The sequence below is a fragment of the Choloepus didactylus genome, chromosome 4 (genome assembly GCF_015220235.1).
Source record: "Choloepus didactylus isolate mChoDid1 chromosome 4, mChoDid1.pri, whole genome shotgun sequence".
Taxonomy (NCBI): Eukaryota; Metazoa; Chordata; class Mammalia; order Pilosa; family Megalonychidae; genus Choloepus; species Choloepus didactylus.
This window is the reverse complement of record NC_051310.1, coordinates 42,752,590-42,779,409: the sequence shown is the minus strand read 5'-3', so window position 1 is coordinate 42,779,409 and position 26,820 is coordinate 42,752,590. Positions and strand designations below refer to the sequence as shown.

At 38.8% G+C, this 26,820-nt stretch overlaps 1 protein-coding gene and 1 pseudogene across 2 annotated transcripts in view; one reads left to right on the top strand and one right to left on the bottom strand.

Moving 5' to 3' along the window:
- Positions 1–26,820, top strand: part of RAD51B (RAD51 paralog B) — a 781,261-nt gene that overhangs the window by 527,406 nt on the left and 227,035 nt on the right. The gene's annotated exons all lie outside the window — the stretch shown is intronic.
- On the bottom strand, positions 11,528–14,283 carry LOC119530868 (annotated as a pseudogene).

Genomic DNA, 26,820 nt, shown 5'->3' with positions numbered 1-26,820 from the left:
TGATGTTTTGAAGAGGAGCAAGCTTGCTAGAGAGGAACGTCCTGGGAGAAAGCCGTTTTGAGGCCGGAGCTTTGGAGCACACGCCAGCTGCCTTCCTAGCTAGCAGAGGTTTTCCGGACGCCATTGGCCATCCTCCGGTGAAGGTACCCGATTGCTGAGGTGTTACCTTGGACGCTTTGTGGCCTTAAGACTGTAACTGTGTAGTGAAATAAACCCCCGTTTTATAAAAGCCTATCCATCTCTGGTGTTCTGCATTCTCCAGCATTAGCAAACTAGAACATGGACATTCATATAAACAGAATCATACGCTGTGTGGTCTTTTGTGTTGGCTTTGTTCCTTAAGCATAATGTTTTTGAGGTTCATCCATGTTGTAGCATGAGTCAATACTACATTCCTTCTTATAGCTGAATAATATTCCATCCTATGGATACACCACATTTTGTTTATTCTTGCTTGATTTTTTAAACACAGAGATACTAAGTAATCTACTCACTTCCTCATCCAGGGATATGCTATCCAATTTGAATTTTTTAATCTTAACTTTTTAATTCTTTTCTTTAATTAAATATGATCCTTTGAATCCCTAATTTCTCTGCCCTACATGGCATTATTTACAAACTTAGGAAACTACCCAAGGCTAACCTGCCAACCTGCACAGGACATTCATTACTTGTTACATTTCCTAAATAAATAAGTTCGTTATGGGGTACAACAACCTCCCTTCATTTATCAGGTTGTTCATTCCTCAAACTTTGGGGCATTTAATAGTCTTAGAGAAGATTACCTCTCAAAGCATCCTACCTAGTTTCCCAAGGTGGTCCTGGGAGTAGGTAGGTTTAGATGGGAGCGTCTAATGGCAGATCTTCAGTTATTACAAAACCTCTCTCCTGTCACTAGTGGTGATCAGCTGTTCCCTCTTCATGCAGAACGGACACATAGAGACAAGACGGGGAAATTTTTTAAGAGCGTGGATTTACTACTTTGAACATGAGACAGGCTTGGGTTTGTGTCCTGGCTATGCCAGGACACATAGATGTGACACCTCAAGTGTCACATCTATGAAATGGAGTAGTAATACCAACCTTGCAAGGTTGTTGTGATGTTCAAATGAAATCACTTCTATTAAGCACTTAAAAGCAATGTCTCATATACAGTAAGTGCTCAGTAGGTGCTAGTTATTGTTCTCATGTAAAGTCTTGAGAATTTAAAAAAGACATAAATAGTGTAGTGGCCCCTGACCTCAAGGAGCTTACTCTTCTAAAATTGACAATTTACTCTACTAAATTTGACAATTGATAATCCTAAATTTAAAAAAAATTAAAACTTAGGAAAACTACTGAGAAGGCATAGAAAATAGAAAGTAATGTGCCAGTTTGAATGTATTATGTCCCCCCAAACGCCGTTATCTTTGATGCAGTCTTGTGTGGGCAGACACGTTAGTGTTGATTAGGTTGTAATTCTTTGAGTGTTTCCATGGAGATGTGACCCACCCAACTGTAGGTGACAACTCTGATTAGGTAATTTCCATGGAGGTGTGGCCCCGCCCATTCAGGGTGGGCCTTGATTAGTTTACTAGAGCACTGTGTAAGCTCAGACAGAAGGAACGAGTTTGCTACAGCCAAGAGGGACACTTTGAAGAATGCACAGGAGCTGAAAGAAGAGCTGCAGCTTACAGAGACATTTTGGAGATGGCTCTTGAAAGCAGACTTTTGCTCTGGAGAAGCTAAGAGAGGACAAATGCCCCAAGAGCAACTGCAAGTGACATTTTTGAGGAGATGCAGACTAGAGAGGAACGTCCTGGGAGAATGCCATTTTGAAACCAGAACTCTGGAGCAGATGCCAGCTACGTGCCTTCCTAGCTAACAGAGGTTTTCCGGACGCCAATGGCCACCCTCCAGTGAAGGTGCCCATTTGTTGATGTGTTACCTTGGACACTTTATAGCCTTAAGACTGTAACTGTGTAACCAAATAAACCCCCTTTTATAAAAGCCAATCCATTTCTGGTGTTTTGCATCCCAGCAGCATTAGCAAACCGGAACAAGTAATATTTTCTCAAGTAACTTTAGTAAATTGGGGGTAACCCTAGGAAAGAGGCAGTGATACCAAGAAAGAAATGTTTGCTTTACTTAAATACCCATAAGAGTAGTAATTTCCTCCAGGGCTAGAACTCCATTTTCTTCACCTCTCTATGCCTGGAAGTACTTCAAGAGGTGTTTGTTGAGTTGTCTATTAGAGAATTCCAGATACCATCCTTCTTCTCACTATACACTCTCCCTAGATGATCTCTCATTTGTGCCTGTGGGACCCACAACCACCCACACCCCAACCAGTCCCAGATCCCCCTCCTGAGCTTCAGCCCATGTCTCCAAGTGTCTGCTGGAAATCTCCTACCAGTTGTTGTATAGCTACCTCCAACTCAGAATGCCCAAGTCTGAACTGATACAGTGTTTCTTTCCAAAATGACCATTTCTTATTTTTCCCCTAAATTGATTAGTGGGAAAATCATTATCTACACAGTTTCCTAAGTCACAATTTTGGGGGCATAGAAACTTTCTTTCTCTCTTACTACCTGCATCCAATCTAGTATGTTTACCTTCCCTTCTCTCCTTCTGGCTTGGAATCCCCCCAAGAAGTGTTCCTGTCTCATTAATTGTATCCATTTCTAGCCCAAGGGCTGATTCAGGATATGTATGTTTTTAATAAATGTCTAATTAATAGGCATTTTTTGAATAGCTTTTTATTTTTTGAGAGGACACATGCACACACACACACACACACACACACACACACATACTAACACATGCATGTGCCTGTGAGCATATGCATATTGTATTCACACAAGTCCTCTAAGTTCACCAACTCCCGTCCAGCCCTTTACTCCCTCAATTTATTGGTGAGTTTGTTGTATGGCATAAGCCTGTGGGCATGTGTAATTGTTAGATGTGGATTAGAGAACTTCACCATAACTCATAATTCCTTCTGGCTAATTAAACCGTATACTGCACTCTGCCAAACCATTCTTGGGCATTTTCCTTCTCCTTTGTTAGCAAAGTTTAAAAAAATAAAAAAGAAGAAAAGAAAGAAAGAAAAGAAAATTCTACCCTAAGAAATGATCTTGGACTTGGTGAGAATATAGTTTGTATTCCCAGGTGACCATTTTCCATTCTGTCACTAAGCTCTATATGGAGAACAACAAATAATCCCCACGCCCTACCATTGTTTCTTTATGGTTTATGTTTCACGCTCTGATCTTAGCCGGCAGGGAGGGAGGCTTAACTGATAAACCCAATTTCTGTAGCTGTGCTGATACCATCCATGATTCAAAGCCACAGTGAAAAAATTACAAGTCAATCTCAGCCACATAGTTTAGTTGTTGCTTTTCTTGTTGAGAAACACACATGCATAGACAAAGAAGTTCCATGTTTGCCAAGTAGACCATAGAGTCCTTATGTGGAATGAGGAAAAAATCATGAAACAGTGTAGGGTGAAATTATTTAAACCTTAAAAGCAAATGTCTTTCTTTCCCTGGATTGTCAGGACTTTTGAACTACCACTTTGTGCAGTCTTCATCCTACACAAAGCCTGTTGCATTATTTAGTTGTTTTCTCTTCCTGAGATTGCACTGAATAATGTGACTCTGTTACAGTACTTGAATGACTTCTCAAGAAAAACTTTTAGTTGGAAAAATTATTGTAAAAATAGCCTGTCTTTGGAATTCAATTTTATTCTTTCCCAATCACTTCCTTTGCTGGTGTCTCAGCTGTATAAGTGATATTGCTTTGCCCTTTTTCACTCACACATTTCTTCCACTTAGTATATCCTCCTTCAGCTTAAGCATCAATCAAAACGATTCACTCTTCAAAGTCCATCCTAACTGTCACCTCTTCTGAAAAGCCATTCAGGTTCACATTATGCTTTGTTAATCTTTTATCTAGCTCTCCAAGTACCTAGTACATGCACAGTAGGTGTCTGGGAAATTTCATTAAGTTGATGTGAATATATGGCCCTGAATATTGCTAATTTTATGCACCATGATTGTATTTTGTATGTAAACAACAAAAGACACCTTAGAAATTCATTTTCTTTTGTAGGCCTCAATAACACATATAGAAACATGTTTGTTAAAGAAAAAAAATTAGACAGACTATTGTTTAATTTGGAAAAGAAATTCTACAGTACTAATTTAGAAGAATTGTGTAAAGAAATAGAAAATACTGTAGGGGCAATATATGATAAGTAAATTGTACTTCAGCAACTCATTGCTTCTTAGATACCACTAAATTATCTGTGCTAATGGAGGAACAGTGATACACATAACTCAAAACATACTGAAATTTATTTGACACACATTTTAGGATTCCTGTTCAACTAGTTTACTTTCTTACTTATGTTTTACCTAGGTTTCTTATTTACAGTAGTTTTGATGAATTCTTGGAGGAGAAGTAGGTAGAAACATGCTAGGAATTGGGAGATAGCCAGTTCAAGTTTAAATTTGCTATCAAGTAGCTATAAATAATGTTTTCAACCTAAACGAGTGTAGTCTGTAGTCCTACAAACCAAAGCATTATCATGGGATGCTCATTTAGGGAACTATCCTGTACGAAACATGACACTATCTGTTTGTTAGTAAACATTCAGAACCGTAGTTGGAAACTGTGCCCATGTGATTTGAAATTAATGGGGAAGGGTTGAATCTAGAGGTGGCTGAGAGTTCAGCCACAAAGGTGGTTAAAGGATTGGGAAATAAGAACTACGAGGAAATTAGAAGAAACTGGGATTAGTCTGTTTGGAAAGAAAGGAGTTTAAAGGGCAATTTCATAGTAGTCTTTTAAGTACATAAAGATTCTTAGCAGAACATAGTGACCAGTGTTTTCCATCTCACCTGAAACTTAAACTGCAGTATGAAGGATTTGGGATAGACATACAGAAGTATCTTCTAACACGTGAAATTGGTATGGACTACTGAGAAAGATGGTGGAATTTCCATCTCTAAAGATTAAAAGAAATACATTCTGTTCTCTCTGAGTGTTTTAAGATGAATCTTGCTCAAAGACAGTGGTATGGACTTGATGTCTTCTGGAATGTTATTTTTAAAAGCCTCTTTATGGAAGGCAAAGAAAGCAAGTGTTAATCAGGTCAGGAGGCAGTGTGTTACAGAAGAAAGGACACCAGACTGAGAGTCAAGGGAACTTGATTGTCATCTTAGGTGTACTATAATTAGTTGTGTGGTCTTAGATTTGCCACTTAACATCTCTGTACTTCAGTTTCATCATCTGTAAAATGAAGGAGCCAAGCTAAATGACTCAGAATGGAGTTTGAAAGGTGGTAAGCAAAACATTTGGTAAAAGTATGTTAAAAGCCTTCTCTGGGTCAACTACTGAGCAAAATTCTTCACATATTATCTCATTTTTAGATAATTTCATCTAACTTACTGATAGATGAGCAAACTGAGGGCCCATAGATGAGCAAAACTTAGAGAGACTAAGTGACTTGCCTAGTTTTACACAGCTAGTTTCAGGGAGCTGGGTAGAACCCAATCTCTTGACTCCCAGGCCAAGACTGAGCTAAGTATTTGATAATCATGCTGATAGAGTATATGAGAATCCTTTCTAGTGTTCCTTTCCTTCTCTTCCGTATTCTTCCTTCCAGAAATACTTATTGTGCCCAGTTATAGGATAGGCACTGTGCTAGGTGCTGGTCATATAGAATGGAACTTTGATGGAATTGACAAGAATTTTTACTTCAGAGCAAAATTATATCAGGTGGCGAAAGAGGCTTTTGGATCTTTCCAGGTATTTGGATGCCTTTAATGGCACAGTAATACCCCCTTTTTCACAAGTTTGTGACCAGAAGTAGAGTAACATGAGATAGAGATACACATTCTCTAAGGCTTGGATCTCTTCTGGCTTTGTCTAGGAAGGCAGTAGGACACTCCTGCCTCTGTTCAGACATTTCTGTCCCTCTCTTCTCTCTCCCTTCAGGTCCTCTGATATAATATCAATATGGCTGAGTACTAGGTGGAACCTTCCCAACTACCAGGACCAGGTATGAAGCCCCAGCACTGTACTCCTTCCATGTCCTCTCTTCAGGACCCAGGGCTGTGGCCAGTTGTTCAGCCTGTAGACTCCCTGGGCTTTAATCCCTACTCTGCTACTCACCAACTATTGACCTTGTTAGATAGTTACTTAAACATTCTGTCAGAAATGGGGACAATACTGATACCTGCCTCAGAGGGTTGTTGTAAGAATTAAATGAAACAATGCAGCTGAAGCACTCAATAAAGATAAGCTATGATTATTACCAGGAAGGCAATATAAGTGTTAGCACTCAATAAGTGTTAGCTATTTTTATTTCCAAGATTGTAACACAACTTTCACCTCCTCAGTAATAGTTCCTTCAACCTAATTCTGAGGAGACAACAGGCCTCCCAGGCTCTCTTAATTAAATTGTGCTTTCTTCCTCAGGGTGGGTCAACTGGGTTATTTCTGTTTGGAAACAGTGTATATAGTGTTTACATATTCAGGCTCTGTAGTCTGACCAAAGCTAAATTCAAATCTCTGCTCCAATATTTAATTGGAGGAAATGTTCCTTTAAGTATGGTAGTCATGCCTTATATAAAGATTTTTTTTTTTAAAGAATAAATTTTAGTAGTGGAACAAAGATTTCTAAAATATTTACTTAACATTATGAGAACAAGAAAATCATAGGGTAAGGGGGTAAGGGCAGGTTTCCCTAGTTTCTTGGAGAGCAAAATCTCTATGGAGATTAGTCATTTTGAAAGTGCAAAAGTCTATTTGTGTTCCTGCTTTCAAAGTATGTTCTTTTGAATATTCTTTGAGTATATTCTGAGTATATTCCTGGTAGCGGGATTGCCAGGTGATATGGCAATTCTTTACTTAGTTCTTCTGAGGAACCACCAAACTGTTTTCCACAGCAGCTGTGTCTTTCCACATTCCCACCAACAGTGAGTGAGTGTCCCTGTTTCTCCATATCCTCTCCAATGCTTGTAATTTTCTTTTTTTTTTTAGTAGTGACCATTCTAGTAGGTATGAAATGATATCTCCTTATGGTTTTGATTTGCATTTCCCTAATAGCGAGTGATGTTGAGCATCTTTTCATGTGCTTTTTAGCCATTTGTATTTCCACTATGGAAAAATGTCTTTTCAAGTCTTTTGCCCATTTTTTAATTGGGTTGTTTGTTTTCTTCTTGTTGAGTTGTAGGATTTCTTTATATATTCTGGATGTTAAACCCTTATCGGATATGTGGTTTCCAAATATTTTCTCCCATTGAGTAGGCTGCCTTTTCACATTCTTGCCAAAGTCCTTTGAAACACAAAAGTATTCAATTTTGAGGAGGTCTCATTTTTCTAATTTTTTTCTTTTTTTGTTTGTGCTTTAGGTGTAAGATCTAAGAAACCACCGCCTACCACAAGATCTTGAAGATGTTTCCCTAAATTTTCTTCTAGGAGTTTCATGGTCCTAGCTCTTATATTTTTAGATCTTTGATCCATTTTGAATTAACTTTTGTATATGGTGTGTTAGGGGTCTGCTTTCATTCTTTTGGATATGGATATCCTGTTCTCCCAGCATTGAAGAGGCTGTTCTGTCCCAGTTGAGTGGTCTTGGCAGCCTTTTCAAAAATTGATTAACCATAGATGTGAAGGTCTATTTCTGAATTCTCAGTTTGATTCCATTGATCAATATACTTATCGTTATGCCAGTATCATACTGATTTGACCAGTGTAACTTTGTGACACGCTTTAAAATCTGGATATGTGAGTCCTCCAACTTCATTCTGCTTTTTCAAGATGTTTTTGGCTGTTCAGGCCCCTTACCCTTCCAAATAAATTTGATATTTGGCTTTTCCATTTATGCAAAGTAGGCTGTTGGAATTTTGATTGGGATTGCATTGAATCTGTAAATCAGTTGTGTGGAATTGATGTCTTAATGATATTTTAGTCTTCTAATCCATGAACACAGAATGTCCTTCCATTTATTTAGGTCTTCTTTGATTTCTTTTAGCAATGTTTGGTAGTCTTCTATGTACATGTTCTTTACATCTTTGGCTAAATTTATTCCTAGATATTTGTTTCTTTCATTTGCTGTCATAAATGGAATTTTTTTCTTGATTTCCTCCTAAGATAACTCATTACTAGTGTATAGAAACTACTGATTTTACGTGTTGATCTTGTATCCCATCACTTTGCTGAACTCATTTATTAGCTCTAGTAGCTTTGTTATAGAGTTCTTGGGACTTTCTAAATATAGATTATGTCATCTGAAATAGGGAAATTTTTACTTCCTCCTTTCCAATTTGGATGCCTTTTATTTCTTTTTCTCACCTAACTGATCTAGCTAGAACTTCTAGCACAGTGTTGAGTAACAGTGGTGACAGTAGGCAACCTTGTCTTGTTCCCGATCTTAGAGGGAAAGCTTTCAGTCTTTTGACCAGTGAGTATGATGTTAGGGTTTTTCATATGAGCCCTTTATCATGTTGAGGAAGTTTCCTTCTATTCCTATATTTCTAAGTATTTTTATCAAGAAGAAGGATGCTGGGTTTTGTCAAATGGCTTTTCTGGGTCAATTGAGGTGATCATGTGGTTTTTCCCCTTTGATTTGTTCATGTGGTGTATTATATTAATTGATTTTCTTGTGTTGAATCACTCTTGCATACCTGGGATAAAACCCATTTGATCATGTTGTATAATTTTTTAATGTGCTAGTAGATTTGATTTGCAAGTGTTTCGTTGAGCATTTTTACATCTATATTCTTTAGAGAGATTTGTCTGTAATTTTTTTTTTCTTATAGTATCTTTGTCTGGCTTTGGTATTAAGGTAATGTTGGCTTCACAGAATGAGTTAGGTAGCTTTCCCGCCTCTTCAACTTTTTTAAGAGTTTGAGCAGTATTGGTACTAATTCTTCTTGAATGCTTGGTAAAATTTACACATGAAGCCATCTGGTTCTGGGGTTTTCTTTTGGGGGAGGTTTTTTTCATGACTGATTCAGTCTCTTTACTTGTGATTGGCTTGTTGAGGTCTTCTATTTCTTCTAGAGTCAGTGTAGGTAGTTTGCATGTTTCTCGGAAATTATCCATTTCATCTAAGTTGTCTAATATGTTGGTATACAGTTGTTCATAGTATTCTCTTATGAGCTTTTTGATTTTTACTGGGCCAGTAGTAATGTCTCCCAGATCATTTCTGATTTTATTTATTTGCATCTTCTCTCTTTTTTTCTTTGCCAGTCTAGCTAAGGGTTTGATTTCATCGATTCTCTCTATTGTTTATTTGTTCTCAGTTTCATTTACTTTTGCTCTAATCTTTGTTATTTATTTTCTTCTGCTCACTTTAGGGTTGGTTTGCTAACCCTTGGAAATCTTTCTAGTTCCTCCATGTATGCAGTTAGGTATTTGACTTGAGCTCTTTCCTCTTTTTTAATGTAGGTGTTAGGGCTATAAATTTCCCTCTCAACATCACTTTTGCTGCATTCCTTAAGTTTTTATGTGTTGTTTTCTTGTTTTCATTTGTCTCAAGATATTTACTGATTTCTCTTGCAATTGCTTCTTTGATCCACTGATTGTTTATGAGTGTGTTGTTTAACCTTCATATATTTGTGAATTTTCCAGTTCTCCACCTGTTAACCTATTTTCAGCTTCATTCCATTATGATCAGAGAAAGTGCTCTGTATAATTTCAATCTTTTTTTAAATTTTTGAGACTTGTTTTGTGACCCAGCATATGGTGTATCCTGGAGAATGATCCATGAGCACTTGAGAATAATATATATCCTGTTGTATATCCTGGGGTGCAGTGTTGTATATGTGTCTCTTAGGTGTAGATCATTTATGATATTATTCAAGTTTCCTGTTCCCTTACTGTCTAGTTCCTCTGTCTAGAGGTTTTATCTATTGATGGGTGTGGTGTATTGAAGTCTCCAACTATTATTATGGAGTTGTCCATTTCTCCCTTCAGTTTTGACAGTATTTGCATCTTATATTTTGGGGCACCCTGGTTAGATGCATAGATATTTGTGATTGTTATTTCTTCTTGGTGGGTTGCCCCTTTTATTAATATATAATGTTCTTCTTTATCTGTTATAACAGTTTTGCATTTAAAGTCTATTTTGTTCGATACTAGTATAGCTACTCAAGCTCTGTTTTGGTTACTATTTGCATGGTATACCTTTTTTCACCCTTTCACTTTCAACTTATTTGTGTCCTTTGGTCTAAGGTGAGTCTCTTGTAGACAGCATATAGATGGATCTTTTTTTTTTTTTAATCCATGCTGCCAATCTGTGTTTCTGATTGCGGAGTTTAATCCATTAACATTCAATGTTATTGCTGTAAAGGCATTACTTTAACCATTTTATCCCTTGGCTTTTTTTTTTTTTTTTTTTTTAGCTTGACAATATAATGTTTATTTGCATGTAAAGTGCCAGTTGTATATACAAACTAATAAGTAAACTTTACAATCTGCTCTGAAGCAGTGAGGATGACATCTTCCAACTGCCTTGTGGTAGTAACTGAAGGTTCAAGCCCGCTGGATCCAACTAGCTTGAGGGACCCTGTTCTAGTTTGCTAATGCTGCCAGAATGCAAAACACCAGAGTTGGATTGGCTTTTATAAAAGGGGGTTTATTTGGTTACACAGTTACAGTCTTAAGGCCATAAAGTGTCCAAGGTAACACATCAGCAATCAGGTACCTTCACTGGAGGATGGCCAATGGTGTCCGGAAAACCTCTGTTAGCTGGGAAGGCACGTGGCTCACTTAGTTGCACTTGGGATATTTGTCCTCTCTCAGCTTCTCTGGAGCAAGAGTCTACTTTCAACGGCTGTCTTCAAACTGTCTCTCATCTGCAGCTCCTGTACTTTCTTCCAAGTGTCCCTCTTGGCTGTAGCTCCTCTTCAAAATGTCACAGCTGCACTGAGTTCCCTCTGTCCGTCAGCTCCTTTATATGGCTCCAGTGACTCAACTTAGACCCACCCCAGATGGACAGAGCAACACCTCCATGGAAATTATCCAATCAAAGTCATCACCCACAGCTGGGTGGGGCATATTCCAAAGAAACACTCAAAGAATTACAATCTAATCAACACTGATAACGTCTGCCCACACAAGATTACATCAAAGATAATGGAGTTTGGGGGACATAATACATTCAAACTGGCACAGACCCCCTCTCAAAAGCTAAGAGTGCTGCAGGTACAGCTCTAGGAGGTCATCTACAGCCAACCTGCTTGCAAAAACCAAACACGGACAAGGTCTTTTAAAAATACCCTACCAACCTTTGTCTTAGATATCCCTTTCTAGATGACTCCACTAGTATTGTTAACAGGACTAGATTTGAGGTAGCTACACAGTTTCAGAGATGCCATCAAATATTCCTATTAGGGTCAATTCGTGGTGTAGCTGGTTGATAATGTTTCAAGTAGCTGTTTTTTTGTTTTTGTTTTTTCTTTTTCTTTTTTCTTTTTTTTTTTTTTGCTGAGAAGGGAAAATCAGCAAAATAAGGAACACATCTCCTGTTCAGTTAGAAGTCAGCATCCAAGGTAAAGGAGTTTTCTGTGGAACTTGACATCACTCCCATCCTTTGATACTCTCCTGCTCTCTTCTCAGAGAAGTTGGTCTTCCAACGAAATATTCTCCGTAAAGTCAAAGGGATTCTTCACTCTGAAAACCTTGCTGAAACCCAGTTCCAGCCTAAGTCTGTCTGTCACGAATTCAATGTACTGCTTCATTAAAGTGCAATTCATTCCAATCAGCTTCACAGGCAAGGCCTCCATAAGGAACTCCTGTTCTATCCTAACAGCATTGATAATTATTTCTTTTACTCTCTGTTCCAAAGGCTTGTGAAGCAGGTGTTTGAACATGAGGTAGGCAGACTTGCAGTGTAAACCTTCATCTCTGCTAATAAGTTCATTGGAAAATGTGAGGCCAGGCATCAGTCCTCATTTCTTGAGCCAGAAGATGGATGCAAAAGAGTCAGAAAAGAAGATTCCTTCTACTGCTGCAAAGGCTATGACACATTCTCCATAGGTAGCTTCTTTGTCCCCAATCCAACGCAAGGCTCAGTCTGCCTTCTTCTTTACGCAAAACATCATTTCAATTGCATTGAAAAGAAATTCCCTTTCTTTGGAATCTTTAATGTAAGTGTCAATAAGGAGACTATACATTTCAGAATGTATGTTTTCCATGGCAATTTGGAAGCCATAGAAACAGCGGGCTTCTGTAATCTGAACTTCTTGACTAAATCGCTCCACCAAGTTTTCATTTACTATGCCATCATCTGCTGCAAAGAAAGCTAGAACATGTGATATAAAATATCTCTCCTCAGGCTTCAGGGCTTCCCAGTGCTGAATGTCCTTGGAAAGATCCACCTCCTCAACTATCCAAAAGGAAGCCTCCGCTTTTCTTATACATTTGCCAGATATCATGGTATTCGATAGGAAAGATGACAAAGTGGTGGGGATTTTCTCTCAGGAGTGGCTCATCCTCCAAGCTGGGGGCAGGAACCTTAGTTTTCTCCGTCTTGGCGGGATCCTGGAAGATCTTCCGGGTGGTCTTGCTGGCCAGGATGTGGGTGCTGCTGAGGGCTGGAGGTGTGTTCTCCTTGTCCGCCAGGCTGAGCCCCTTCAGGGGCGAGAGCTGGAGCTGCTGCTGGTCTGTCAGGGTGGTGAGCGGGACACGCATGGAGAGCACGGCTGCAGAGGCGACGGCAATTGGGAAGCGGGCGGCACTCATCCCTTGGCTTTTATATGTCTTTCTTATTTTTGTCTCTCTTTTTGACCTTTTCTCTCTCTTTTTTTGCCTCTTACTGATACTCTTCATTTCTGTACTCTCCTCCATGCCTCTCTCTACTGTCTTTTCCTTTCAGCTTTCAGAAATGCCTTTAGTATTTATGGTAGGGCAAGTATCTTTTAAACAAATGCTCTCATTTTATGTTTATCTAAGAATATTTTAAACTCTCCCTCATTTTTGAAGATCAGTTTTGCTGGATAAAAAATTCTTGGTTCTCAGTTTTCTTTCACTATCTTAAATATGCCATACCACTGCCTTCTCGCCTCCATGGTTTCTTATGAGAAAATTGGAATTTAGTCTTATTGAGCATCGCTTGTATGTGATGAAACTTTTCTCTTGCTGCTTACAGAATTCTCTTTATCTTTGACAGTTGACCTTCTGATTAGTATGTATCTTAGTGTAGGTCTATTCAGATTGTGTTTCTTGGCAATGTATATTCAAGTCTTTCATAAGAGTTAGGAAATTTTTGGTCATTATTTCCTCAAATATTCTTTCTGACATTTTTCCCTTCTCTTCTCCTTCTGGGTCACCCATGATATATATGTTTATACACTTTGCACTGTCATTCAATTCCCTGAGACTCTGTTCAGTTTTTCCCTTTTCTCTTTTTGTTCTTCTGTCTGTAATATTTTGGATGTCTTGTTTGCTGATCCTTTCTTCTGCCTGTTCAAATTGCTGTTGTATGCCTCTAGTGTATTTTTAATCTCATCTATTGTGCCTTTCATTCTTGCAAGTTCTCTGATTTTTCTTTGCATGCTTTCAAATTCTTCTTTATGCTCTCTCAGTGTCTTCTTAATATCCTTTATCTCTTTAACCATATTTTCCTTCATCTCCTTGAATTGATTTATGAGATTTGTTTGAACATCTTTGCTTAGTTGTTTAAAATTCTGTCTCCTCTGATTTTTTAATTTTTTCTGTTGACTGGGTCATATCTTCCTGTCCTGTTTCTTAGTATGGCTTATAATTTTTGCTTATGTCTAGGCATCTGATTATCTTGATGTGTTTACTTTGATGGTCCATTTCTCTCTGTTGCCTAGGGTTTCATAGTTGCTTGACTTTGTGTTAAGGCTCTTCTTTGACACCTGGTTCAATGTATTCTAGATCTTTAGAACTTCCCATGTTTAATTGATCAAAACAGGGCCAGGGACCCATGAAGGGGTGCAGAGTAGTTCCAGAGGGCCCTGGAGAGAGGGTCAGGAAAGATGCCAAAAAGTCTTTTTTTTTTCTTTTGCCTCCCCTATGCTGCCCTTTCCTGGCCCACCTAGCAGTTGGTGCTCTTTGGCAAACCTTTCCCTGCAGCCTTTAGAGGAGAAGTATATTTTTTCAACCTCCATGGAATGGAATTGAAATAATGGCCATGGGGATACCTGTTCCAGGCAGGCTAGAACTGCAATTCAGAGCCAGAACCCAGCAGTTCAAACTCACCGATCGTAAGCCATGCTCAGTACTCAACCATGTCCCCTGCTGGGGCAACCAGCTATGGGCCATATCTGAGGCAAGCCTTCAGGGTCAGGGAAGGGTGCCAGCCACTGCCACAGTTAACGATTCACTCACAGTGTTTGTTGCAGTTTCTCAGTCTCCCCATATCGCTCTTTCGTGGATGCTGTACAGTGCTCCCCTGGTCTCTGAAACCCCAGAAACATTGTTTCAGGCATTTTCTGCCTGTCCATTTGCTGTTTTTGTGGGAGTAGTGTGTTCTTTAGCTCCCTCATCTGCCATCTTTCCCAGAAGCCCCCCTAGAACCTTTTGTAAAGATTTTAATATGTTGTTTCCCTTTGAAATATGTGTTCTGGCCATTAATGCATTTAGTTTTATTCCTATAGAATTGTTCTGTGGGTCATATTATTATGCCTTTAACTATTATCCTTAATAGAGATAATAATGACAGCTATTCTTTATTAAGGGCCTCCTCTGGGCTGGTCACTGAGCTAAATGATTTTTATACATTATGCCTAATCTTTATAATAACTCTCTAAGGTAAGTGATTTCATTGCCATCTGAAAGATGAAAAAAATTGAAACTAAGGAACTTGTCTAAGGATATAAACTAGTATATGGCAGAGTAAAAATTTAAACCCAGATCTCTTTGGCTCCAAAGCCCAAAGCCACAATCATTTTCACCATAGCTCTCTTCTTGCCATGCTCAGCAAGACCAGAGGTCTCCCCTCTAGTATGGGGACTAGAGATCATAGAGGTTTCTTGGCCTTACTGGGAAGTATGATTAGCTTGGTGAAAATGTTTTCTATTGTGCAAAACAATTCTTGTATTGCTTAATTAATATTGAATCATTATCATTACTAGGATTGTACAGCCTTATTTTATCAATTATTCTCAATTCTCTTGCTTTCTCTTAGTCTGAAAATTTACTGAAACACCAAGGGATGTCACTCTTAGAAACCAACTTCTTTGATATTTTTTAAAAGGAACTTGGTTCTATTCATCATTTTCTGACCACACCTATAACACCTCCTGGCATATCAGACATGCTTCATAATTTATGTTGAATGAATGAATGAATGAATGAATGGGAATCTGTGTTCTAGATTTAGCCTGGCCACAGACCAGCTTTGTGACTCATGTCAAGTCATTCTTTCATGACTGACCCTCACATGCTGTTGGTCTTCTGAAAAATGATGGATTTTAAGCTAAATGGTTGCTAAGTTCCTTCCATGTCTCATATCCTTACTACAGACTACTGTGAATGTGGGGATAAAGTATGCTTTTCTCATCAGGTACCCTAGAAACCAGCATATTTAGGAAGAGAACCTAATGTTCTCTAAAAATACTACAGAAGTTCTCAAGTTACAAACAGGTTCCCAAAGTCCACTTGTTTCTAAGCCCAAGGGGACACCATTCAAGAAACAGTTAATGTCTTCTATTTGTAAGGGGTAAAGTTGAGGGGTACATTTTGAGATGCAACTCTATGTTTATGAAAGTTAACAAATTGAAATTTCATTTATTGATAAGCTTCCATAGACAGCTGAGAAGTAATTATTCTTTCTTACATTAAGTTGTATATATTTTAATCTTTTATATTTATTTGTAGTTGCCTTGCTGGTCAAGCTATTGTGTGTGTGTGGTTTTTTTTTTTTTTTTTATTAAATTCAGTTTTACTGAGATATATTCACATGCCATGCAATCATCCGTGGTATACAATCCGCTGTTCACAGCACCATCGTATAGTTGTGCATGCATCATCCCCAATCTATTTTTGAACATTTTCCTTACACCAGAAAGAATAAGAATAAGAATAAAAAGTAAAAGTAAAAAAGAACACCCAAATAAATCATCCCCTCCATCCCACCCTATATTTCATTTAGTTTTTTTCCCCATTTTTCTACTCATCCATCCATACACTGGATTAAGGGAGTGCAATCCACAGGGTTTTCACAATCACACTGTCACCCCTTGTGAACTACGTTGTTATACAATTGTCTTCAAGAGTCAAGGCAATTGGGTTGGAGTTTAATAGTTTCAGGTATTTACTTCTAGCTATTCCAATACATTAAAACCTAGAAAGCGTTATCTATATACTGCATAAGAATGTCCACCAGAGTGACCTCTCGACTCCATTTGAAATCTCTCAGCCAGTGAAACTTTATTTGTTTCATTTCACATCCCCCTTTTGGTCAAGAAGATGTTCTCAATCACATGATGCCGGGTTCAGATTCATCACTGGGAGTCATATCCTGCATTGCCAGGGAGGTTTACACCCCTGGGAGTTAGTTCCCACACAGAGGGGAGGGCAGTGAGTTCACCTGCCAAGTTGGCTTAAGCTATTGTGTTTTAGTGCCCAGGATCTGGAAAGCCTGGTCATTATTAGCCTAATTGTATTCTTGGCCCACCTATGGAATTCTTGGCAGTTTGGGTTGTTTATTAAACCCTTTCCTGGAGGAGGCTTGTGGGTAAGATGAGCAAATATAGCTTTTGGGGGTATTATGTGATAAGAACCAAAATGATGAAAGAGTTTTTGAGATTGCTAGACAATTTTTAGTGCAAGTAAAAGTGTGACTTTAAGCCTCTGGCTTATTCATCACCGCTGTGACAATAATTTGCTGTTTTCAAGGTCTCATGTATTACAGGATGAAAGAGAAATGACCCTGTGGAGTAGAGGTCTAAAACAAATCTGGATTATTCCACTCACAACCAGTATCAGAGTAGAGGCAGTTTCCACAGTGTTAGGAGTAACTAGACTTCAGTCACCAGTTTTTGGCACAGCTACATTCCTTCAAGGTCCTTGGCATACATTGGACAGTGCTTCCTCTTCAGTTGATGAGTCACCCTCTCTTCAGGCAAAGAGGATGGTACTGAAAACTGTAAACAACAACGCAAATATCCCAGCTCCATTTTGGGGCTTGACATGTCTTTTTGGTGAAGTAAGCCTTCAATTTGGGAGCAGGATGAAAGCTATGTCATAAATCTGTTGTATCTTTGTACCCCATCCAAACTCTCTAGACTGTCTCATTTCTAAATTAATGACTTGGAATTTGACAGAGTATTGAAGACCAGTTTCTGGGGCCCTCATGGGCCAGACTACCTCATCTTGTACTAAAATTTCAACTTAGAATAGACTGAGGCAACTTCGTGATTTTTGGCATGTAACTGCGTCCTGCTCCTGTTCTTCAGAATCAGTTAAACTTTTTCAACTGGGCATCCAGGGCTCAAAGGCATACAGAAGACCAAGCTTGTGGCCAGTTGAGAGGTTGCAAAATGCATCAAATTTTAGGACAGTCTTAATCAGGTGACTTTCTGATTGAATAAAATGTGGATTGTATTCGTTAAGGCCTTTTTATTGTAAGCAATTGAAACTAACCCTGGCTAACTTAAGGGATAAAAGGGCAATTTGGGAATGGATATGGAGTAGGTCATAGAATTGAAGGAAAAGTGGAACAAACATATCAAGAAAGGACAAGAAACAGCATGGCTTTGGGAATCTTGAAAATAGAAAGTGATAAACAGTCACATCAAGTTACCACTGTTGGGATGGATTTACTCCAGGCATTTTGTTTATTTGTATCATTGTGCTAATCATTCAAATTCCCAGGAGAATCTGGGACTGGCTAGTTTGATTGTACACCTAATTCTTGGCCAGGGGAAAGCCCTGCATCTTGAATTGTAGTCCCACCAAGACTGCCCACAATGAAAAACAACTTATTTCCCCAAAGTCAAACCAGGGTACTCCTACCAAAAGAAAGGGAGATTCAAAGACAACAGATGTCTACTCCAAAACTTGTTTCACAGGATTCCACAGGTGGAAATAGATTCAACGCTATAGCCAAAGAAATAGAGCTCTACAGGGATTTCTGCTTCTCAGTAGTTGCAATGAAGACCCTTAGCTAGCTTAGGAGTGCTTGGCTGTGGCTTTAGAGTTCTTTGTCTTCAGTGTACTTTCAGAATTCAAATCGTAATCAAGAAGCATCTTTGATCACTTTAGTGGCCTAGAATAAAATGGATTTAAATATACTTTTAATGTGATAAAATTACCATCATCATCATTATTGTATTAGGAAAGCCAAAATTAGGGTCAGTCCTTAGAGATAAACTGACAGAACATATGAATTAGAGGTATTTTCTCTCTGTTAAGTTGTATAAATTAACAGGATAGGCGTCTTTGAGGGCTTTGGCTAGAGTGACTGACTTCAAACGAACGAGCAAAAAGGGTATTTCTTCTTTTTTAGGCTGAGGAATTTGTAACAAGAAGCAATATTGTGGAAATAGATTATAATAACAAAGGGGATTTAAAAATGAGGATGATGCATTGATTTGGAATGTTTACTCATCTGTATTTACTTATTCCCAAATATTTTCCTTCATGCTTTTTTTTTTTCAAGTGGATGGTCTGCTATGTGCTACCTTTTTCTTCTCTCTTTGCTTCTGTTCCTGATTTCTTTTTTTTTTCCCCCTCACTACTCCACTTTTCTCTCTCCAGTCCTACATTTTCTCATTTAATCTTCTTTTCTTTAACCCTATTTATTTTCTCCCTTACTTTTCCTTATTTGATCTTTCTTCCCCAGCTTCTATTCCTTTTCCTGAAATTCCCTTCCCTTTTCCTCCAAGCCAACATTTTAGCACCAATCCCCTACCCCCAAGCTTCTTTTCTCTTCACTGCTAATCTGCAATACATTTATTGACCTGTGTGCCAAAAGGCAAAATCCCCAGGGACCCTCTCCACTACAGGGAAGTGAAAAGCAGCAGCTGCCATTGCTTAAGTCCCTTGTGATCGAAGTGTCAATGGATAAGAACCCTGTCAGTGAAAGTTTTCATATGTTTGTTTGTGTATACATATGCAATATATGACAGTGTGCAAGCAACTGGTTTGCTAAATGCAGAGCTACTTGAATCTCTTCTGGTAGGAAAAATTTTAACTAGGAAGTGTCATTAAGTTAATAGACAAGGTTCTAAGAAGTTCTCTGAGAAAAACAGATGATTCTAAAGAGAGAACAGGGAATCAATAAGCAACCAAACATTAGTATTTCCTGCTGACACAGTATTGATAGCAGACATATGGAATGTATTATGGATACAGTGATAGCAGAACCAGGAAAGAGATGATAATAAATGGTAAGATCCAAGTGATTCATATTTTTAAATGAAAGGAGGAGGAAAGAGAACAGTGCACATAATGTGAAGAGTCAAGAAAATGGAAGAAGTAGAGACATGACTGCTGGAGACACATAGATCAGAAATACAGGAAGCTCTCCTCGCATCAATAAAATATTACAGGGTAAACAAAAAACAAGGGAAAACACATTAATGCAATTATACTACAGATGCAGTGTAGTACTTTAGGGAAATAAAAGCTAGATAATACTAGAATAGTGTCTTCAAAAAGTATCTTCAGGAATGAAGTCTTTCATAAAGGAAATTGGAAGAAATCACACAGATGAAATAAGGAGCAATGACAAGTGATATAAATCTTAAGTGGAGAAAGCTATTTTAAATGATACTGACAGGTTAGAAACTGATAAGAAAGAAAAGCAATATGGTGCTATCTATATACCCTGAGTATTGGAGGACTTACCTGGCCTGAAAAAAAACAAAAACAAAAATCAGACCTACTTACTGTCTGCCAAGTCCTGTGCTAGGTGCTTTACATAGAGGTTCTAATTTAGGCCTCACAATACGTAAAAGTGAAGCCAAGGATTGAGAATGCTGTCTATTGGGAGGAAGAAGCAGAGGGAAGTTTCTGAGCCAATTCCAAAGTCATAAGATGCAAGGGGAATAACTTTTGTTTTGTCAAGTCAAAGCGAACAGCCCAAGACAGCTGACATAGGATATTGTCAGAGGTAAATCACCCAGCTCAGTCTATTGCATCTTTCTTGCAAGGTCAGAGTACCATTGCGAGCCGGCCAACCATGGAAATCCCCTAACTTTCCAACTGCTGCAATTCCGCAGCTCCAAGGTTATACTCACAGGATGGCTCTCTTCCAGCTTTCAAATCTCTCCAAGTTGATTAATCATATTCTTGTTCTGACTGATTCAGGCCTCTAGAAAATAGCTGTAGGTACTAGATGGGCTGTGTAGATTAAGGAGGTCAGATAAATTGGCTTGAGGTTGGTCTTTAGAAAAACCTAAGAGATATTGCCAAAAGTATTTAAGTACAGTCGTCAGATGCTAGTATGTGGGCCATGGCCAAAGGCCTTTGGCTCATTCATGTGTTTGAAGCAGTATATTTTCGTGTGCATTAGGAAACAAGTGAAGATAGTGAGTTGTGTAGGTATCTTGGTTTCCTAATGTGAAGTTAGGTGTTCTAGGCTGGTTACTTAAACAGTAGAATTCCATTGTGGCAGCTTACTTTTTTTTTTTTTTTTTTTTTTTTTTTTTGGCAGCTTACTTTTGTATCTATTTAAATGGACTATGGGATAGATCATAACTCCCTAACAATAATAAAAACAGCAAACACACATACAATGCTTATTATTTGCCAGGAATACTACTAAGTGTTTTCTGTAAGAGACCAAATTCACAGAACTGAAAGGTCAGTTCTGGTTGTCTAAGCCAAGGCCATATAATGTTGATTACACTATTTTGTCTGGCTAATATTCCTCATCATGAAGTTTATTTTAGAAGAAATGCTCATTTTTAGATTCATGATTTACTTTTAAATTATACTAGACAGCCTACTTCTCTTGCTTTTGTGATGCTTTAATCTCCTGGTTAATCCATTTAGTTCATAGATATTTATTAAGCACCTGAGTTTACCAGTCATTGGAGATACAGTTGTGAATAAGGCATCACCCTCGTCCTGAAGTTTACTGTCTAACAGGTTATAAATTTTATTAGAGCTTTGGCAATGTAGGAGCAAAATGCTTGGGAAAGCACAGAAGAGGCAGCAGATAATTCTGCAGAGGAGGGAAGGAAACGTTCAAGTTGGAACTTCAAGTATATGTAGAAACTGTCCAAGCCGACCAAGGTGGGAAGAGTGTCATCAAAGGAGGGAACTTCATAGTAAATGCAAAGAGGTGTGAAAGAGCATAGCATGTTAGGGGAAAATGAGAAAAAAAATCAAGGGCTTGTGGCAAAAGATGAGCCTGAGCCCTAAATAGGTTAAGTTAGGTGTGAGATTGTGATGGATCTTATATAGCATAATAAGGCAGGTAGAAAGCTGTTGCATAGTCTAGAATAGATGAGAGACAAAGAAGTGATGGTAGTAGTGGGGAGAGAAGAGGGAGTAGATTTGAGATGCATTTCAGCAGTCAAATGGGTAGACTGTAATAATGACTGGTGGTGTTTCAGAGGTTGGTGTTAAAATGATGCCCCAGGTTAGGGTCTCAGGTCCCTGGGTGGATTTTGATGCCCTCAACTAGAATTTCAAAGGATAAGCAGCCTTGGGGAATGATGAGGTCACTTTGTGACATGTTGAATTTACATTAAGGTGCTAATGAGACATTCAGGTGGAGAAGTTCAGTGGGAGACGTGAACTTTCCTGAACTCAAGAAAGCGTTGAGGTAAGAGGTACCTGAAGTACTTGAAGCAAGAACAGCCGGTTAGATCAATGAAGCAGAAGAGAAGAGGGCCAAGGACACTAGAAATTATATTCTTTTCAGACTGTGAATGGAGGAATTAATTCATACTGTAAAGAGAGTATTTTAGGAATCACTGATAGGATGTTTTGTGACCATGCTTGTTTTTTCTATGGCAGAACACAATTTTCATTCTGTTATTTTCCTACACTTGACTAAGAATTTTTTTTTTTTTTTAATGAGATTTGAAGCCCCAGTCAAAGGCTAGCAAGACCCCTTCTAGGCACATCTTTGTGTGCTGCTTGCGGGAGGAGTTGAGAGTTGTCCTCTGAAACAACTCACTTCATTCCTTTTATTCCCATAAAGCACATGTCCCTGCTCAGCTTTCCTTGGTTGACCTGGATTCCAAACAGCTGCTGGCTTGATACAGACTTGCAGACATCCACACAAAGGGATGTCATTTGTATGCAGGCCCTTAACTAATTGTAACAATCTGTTCCGTAAGTCTCTAAGCACACAAATCGATTCCCCAGCACTTGCCTGTTTTCAAGGACACCTGTATGACCCATCATCAAGTCGGCCAATCCCTCCCCTTTTATTCCCTGCTATTTCAATTATGTGAGCAATGATGTATCTGCCTCAAAATTCCCTGTCCTGGGAAATTTCTTCAGAAGAGGGTTATTGGAAAAATTATTTCTGCTGTGGAGCCAATTCAGCGATTTAAATCTCTTCCAGCCTACACAGCACCTGGATTCAAGTGTGTATTCCCTCCTGACTGTGGAGAAGAACTGTATCTTGAATTGAAGCTCATAAGCACACTGAGAAACTATGAGTCTGTTTTCTCCTGCTGTTCACTGAAGCAATGAAAAATAAGCCAACTCAAATAGTTCAGAGCCAGTTTTAAGTATCACAAGATGGGGCTCAGCAGTGTCCTGGAATTTAGGAGCCTTGGTTTAATGCATAGCTTGTCTTGTGCTGACTGCTAGAGCCACCACCCTCACACATGCCGCAATTTCTGTTTGTGATGGTAACTGACTTACCATGACTTATGCTCTTATTTCATACTGTCCCTAACTTCTAGTGCCTTACGCTTAGAAGGTATACTATAAGTATCCGTTAACTGATTGGATTTTCCAAGTTATGAAGGTTACTTAATACATAAAGGCTTCTAAGCTCCTTGAATGCAATCCACTTTCTAATTGCAAAGGAGGTACATGAATTGATCTAAGAGGTCACAAGCCGGCAACTGTGGGATCCCCTGGCCCACAGACATATTTTACTTGGCTCTCTTAGTGATGTCTTTAAAAAAAAAATGAGTTCAATGTTGGTATTTGAAAACTAAGAGATACTGTAGAAAAACTCAGGTTTCTGGCTTCTCTTGAAAATAGGAAGGTCTGGCAATAGTGAACTGCATTCTTGTGTACCAACAATTGATTAGATCTGAATAACTGCTGCCCTCTTTAGACTGGGCATGTCTCTCCAATTTGCCAAAGTCCCCACCACTCTAGTTTTCTTACACCTGACCTTCTTCATTCATAAATGTTTCATCGCTTGCCTCTGTAGGCTTTTGAGTTTGTAGGCTGTGGTAGCAAAATTATTTAGAATATTTACAAATCAGCATGATGTTTCAAAAACATTTTTAACACTTTTATTGAGATGTAATTTACATACCATAAAATGCACCCATTTAAAGCATTCAGTTCAGTGGTTTTTAATATATTCACAGAGTTTTGCAACTCTCTTCTAATTTTTTTACATTTTCATCACCCCAAAAAGAAATCCCATACCCATTAGCATTCTCCATTTCCTACCTCCTCTTCTGCCCCCAACCTACTTTCTGTCTCTATGGATTTGCCTGTTCTATTATGGACATTTCATACAATATGTGGTCTTTTTTTGACTGGCTTCTTTCACTTAGCATGATGTTTTTAAGGTTAATCCATGTTGCGGCATGCATCAGAACTTCATTCCTTTTTATTGCTGGATAATATTCCATTACATAGAGAGACCACATTTTAAAATTCATTCATCAATTGAGGGACATTTGGGTTGTTTCTACTTTTTGGCTACTATGCATAATGCTGCTATGAACATTCATGTACACATATTTGCATGGACATATGTTTTCATTTCCCTTAGGAATCTATCTAGGAGTGGAGTTGCTGGGTTATATGGTAACTTTATGTTTAACATTTTCTAATGTGTCTGCACCATACTGTATTTCTACCAGCAGTGTTTGAGGATTCCAAATTCTCCACATCTTTGCCAATACTTCTTGTCTATCTTTATAGCCATTTTAGTGGTTGTGAAGTGGGAAAGTCATTGTGATTTTGATCAAAAACATTTTTTACAAAATAGCATTCTTTAATTTTTATAAGGAAGTGTTGCTGATAAATTTATAACCCTTATAATTTACAACCCAGTGATGACTGGGACCATACTTCTCAGCTTGGTCTCAACTCTTAAAGCCAGACCACATAATGGAACACAGTATATCCTTGGATTGTGGTCAGTGGAGCACCTGCAATGGATTCCATTGACTTCGGGTGGGTGTAATGCTTGTTAAAATTCACATTCCTAGGCCCTACTCAGAATCAGACTATCTGGGGATAGAGCCATGGAAGCTGAATTTTTAATAAGCTCAGAGGCTGTTAGAATTTGCCAAAGTCCCTTTAGGACTTTTGAGAACCATGAAGGAAGTGAAAAGAGCACTATGCCAGTTTGGATGTATTATGTCCCCCAAAACTCCATGTTCTTTGATGCAATCTTGTGGAGGCAGACGTATTAGTGTTGATTAGGTTGGAACCTATTGATTGAGTGTTTCCATGGAGATGTGACTCAATCAACTGTGGGCAAGACCTTTGATTGGATAATTTCCATGGAGGTGTTACCCCACCCATTCAGGGTGGGTCTGAATTAAATCACTGGAGCCGTATTAAAAGCTGACAGACAGAAGGACCTCAGAGCAACTGAGAATGACATTCTGAAGAGGAGCTGGAGCCTAGAGAGGAACATCCTGGGAGAACGCCATTTTGAAAGCAGAACTCCAGAGCAGATGCCAGTCATGTGACTTCCCAGCTAACAGAGGTCTTCCGGACGCCATTGGCCATCCTCCAGTGAAAGTACCCAATTGTTGATGCCTTACCTTGGACACTTCATGGCCTTAAGACTGTAACTTTGTAACCAAATAAACTCCCTTTATAAAAGCCAATCTGTTTCTGGTATTTTGCATTCTGGCAGCATTAGCAAACCGAAACAACCACTATACTCAGCTCTGCCTCTAACCAAGAGTGTGACCTTGGACAAGACATGGTACTCCTCTTAGCCTCAGTTTCTGGATCCACATCAGGGAATTAGATGTGATGATCTCTATGGCCCCTTCCAGCTCTAATGCCCTGTAACATTCTGTGAGCCACTATTGGAGGACATTTGTTCTAAAGGAATCTTGGCATCTTAACAACAAAAACAATAAACACTTAGTGGACAGTCACAACATGTCAGACACCTTGCTGACCTCTCAGGTCACATGGATGACTAAGATGTAGCTCCTATCCTTGTGGGGATTATGGTTTCCAGGAGGAGACTCATCCCAGATGAGACACAACTATTGTATGAGGAAAATGCCTCTACTCTTCTATGACTTCCACCAGGAGTAGGGGGTGGGGGTGGATGCAGCTCTTTCCCATGACTTTTCCCATACCCACTCTCCTCTTCTCTGATTCCCTTTCCCCAGGTGTCACAAACAGCACCACATCTTTAAGCACCATTCTTGGTGGTGTTGAGTTCAGCAACCACTGAGGAATACTGAGCGTATAAAATCTGCTTAAGAGCAGTTACAGCCCTTTTCTCAACCTGAGTCTCTGAGAAGTCAAAACTGCTTTTACTTCACACTCTCAGTTGTCCTGCCACAATCTCAGGCTATACTTCTCCATAGAAGCTGTACTTTTTCTCCACATGTTTTTGTTTTTTTGTTTTTTTTGTTTTTTGTTTTCCACTAAACTCCAAGCTTCCACTCTAGTGCCTGGCTTTGATATGTATTTAACTCACTGCTCTCTTCTTTTGGTCATTGTTCTCTACCTTTTTTCACTCTCTTTCACTTCTACCCACCCATGCCATCAGTCCAGCCCAGTGGTATTGATTCAATTCTGGGACTCTGAAACCTCATTTGAAATCACCACCAGCCAATCATATGAGGCCTCTTTGTCCAGCAGAATCTAATATAATTATCAGACGTTCCAAGAATCTCATTTTGGATATTCTGTTCCTTGTACCCTTAAATATATATGTTACTGACAAGGGTCCTTGTTGTTAGTTTGGAAAATCTGGCCACTCGAAGTGTAATTCAATATCTGAATAAAAAATGAAAGGTCTTAAGCTGGATGTGAAAAACTATGTTAGCCACATTTGTTCTGGCCCAGAATTGTTCCTTATTTTTATGTAGTCTATCAGAAGGCCACATTCTGGCCATGAGAACATCCAACAAGGCATCTAGAGCAGAGAAACCTTTCCACTAAGTGTGACACTGACATTATCCAGGAGCCCACAGCCCCTCCTTATCAGAGCAGTGTTTTTTATTGGGCACCCTTATTACCCTGGGTGTTATATCTGCAGTAATAAAAGCTGCCTCATTTATTTAGTTTTTTCATCTCAGAACAGGCCTCATTGTATGTATTTGTAGTCCCAGCCCATGCTTGTTAGGTCTGTAATGGGTAGGATGACTTAGAACAGCACCTTGCACTCCAGGATCTGGAAGCCTTTAACAGTCTCAACTCCACACTTCCATACACAACCACTTAAGGAAGGAGAATCAATAAATAGGAAATTCTAGAGATTACCCGGTCAGGGAGAGTAGGGAGAAAAAGAAGATGGTATCTAATAGCAGGGTAAGCCTTTTTACATCTAGCCAATATGACTTAAAGCTCATGTGAGTGACCAATGTGTTTTTTCTACAACATATATATAATTAACACTTTTACCTACTTAACCTTTCATTAGAAGTGCTCACGGGGCTTTACTTATCAATTACTGATAGATAAAACGGTAATAAAAGATGATTATTTCTC